The sequence below is a fragment of the Echinops telfairi genome, unplaced genomic scaffold (genome assembly GCF_000313985.2).
Source record: "Echinops telfairi isolate 266 unplaced genomic scaffold, ASM31398v2 ScPeMD7_7;HRSCAF=31, whole genome shotgun sequence".
Classification (NCBI taxonomy): Eukaryota; Metazoa; Chordata; class Mammalia; order Afrosoricida; family Tenrecidae; genus Echinops; species Echinops telfairi.
In genome coordinates this window covers 3,537,437-3,539,097 of record NW_022103904.1, presented here as the reverse complement: position 1 = coordinate 3,539,097, position 1,661 = coordinate 3,537,437, and positions in this window count along the sequence as shown.

Below are 1,661 nucleotides of genomic sequence, written 5' to 3'. Positions count from 1 at the left end.
AGTAAACAGCAAGGCAAGTCACCAACAGTCAGCCAGGTGACAAGCTCTGACAGTCTCCAGCTCAAGTGATGTCTACTCCAACAACATGGCAGAGCAGGTCTTGAAGGAACCTCAAACTCCAGTGACACAGTCCACAGGTTAGCTGTCCCACTGGTGTGTAGTTTGCAAATTGAGTCGGAGAAAAAGCTAAGGCAGCCATACACTGGTCCGATCATCAAAGAGCAAAAGACAAGAAAGGTGAGGCTCACCAAGTCAGTTATCTCTCTGCCCTTCCATTAATCCCACATGTGCTATTGGCCAGGTTGGCACAATAAACCTACCTCTCACAGAAACGCCAACAGCAGACCACATTAGACAGATTCATTTTTTTTAGAGAAAGCCAGCCAGGTCCTAGTGAAAGAAGACAAAGGAGGAAAAAAACTCCTGAAAATCAGCTGCCAGTTGATTTAATGGAAGGGGATTCCCCTTCCAAACAATGACTCTCTCTCCACACCTCCTCTCCACATCCACGTCCACAGATTCAGATCCTCATTAATCTCAAGGTATCGGTCATATTGTAGTTGTTAAAAACTTTTCAATGCTGTATTTCTTATTTTAAATTATATTATTTAACTCTGAACGTATTCACTTTGAAATTTCTGTGTAATGTTTTGAAAAGTCAAGGTTAGGGTAAAAACTTGGTGGTTGAGAGCAGATTAATCTATTTTCAGTTATTTCTTATGGGAAAAGTTGATTCGGAATTCAACTGCATTGCATCTCGATGTTCCTTCTAGAATGGATTCGTGTTCAGGTCCAGGGTTCTACTGTACATAGCTCTATGTCCCTATCATTATATAAAAACAGATTTACATATTGATGTGCCTGTATTTATAAATGTCCTTTGCCTCCTAGGTCTTTCCTCTATTTCCTTTTACTTTCCTCTTGGCCCACTATCATGTTCGACCCTTCACTCAGTTCAGTAATTCCTCTCAGCTCTTTGCACATGATCAAACCCCACCCGGCATTCGATGCCCTTCTTGTCATCAAATTTAGATCACTGTTGTTCCCTTGTCCCTGGCTTTGTCCCTGGCTTTCCCCTTCCTTTTCCTCAAGTGCCCCTCTCCCATGTTGCCCCCGAACCATTAGTCCCATTGTTTTCTCCTTGGGATTGTTCGTCCTGCCTATCTTATATAACAGACCTGGGGGGAAAAGGCCTATAAATAGTTCCAGGTCTGTCTGTTGACCTTTATGAATGTTTTCTGATCAGGTCTGATGAGGTGCCAAGCCCTGTCCCTGAAGTCTGTTTTGGGGATTCCTTGGGGACTTCGTTGCTTTGCTCCCCTTGCTGCTCTGTTGCATAGCCTTTGTGTTTCTCTCCTGTGTGGGGGGCATCAGAGCAGGCACAGTCCAGCACTATGTCTCCAGTGTTGTCCCCCATAGTACTATAGGTCAGAGGGGGGATGCTGTGTCTCATGGTGGGGCTGGCCCGACAGTCCTCTCTGTGCATTGGCTGCTCTGAGCAGGAATGTCATCCTTGGGGCTTGATAAGCCAGGTGCAGTTCTCTCTCCCCCCACCCACCCCTGCTTCCCTCTTAGTTGGATCCCATGTGCTCTGAGCTAATTCGCCCCTCTCCCCAAGCTGTATTTTCATGCTGTGTCTGTAATATATTCTTCTGGGGAGG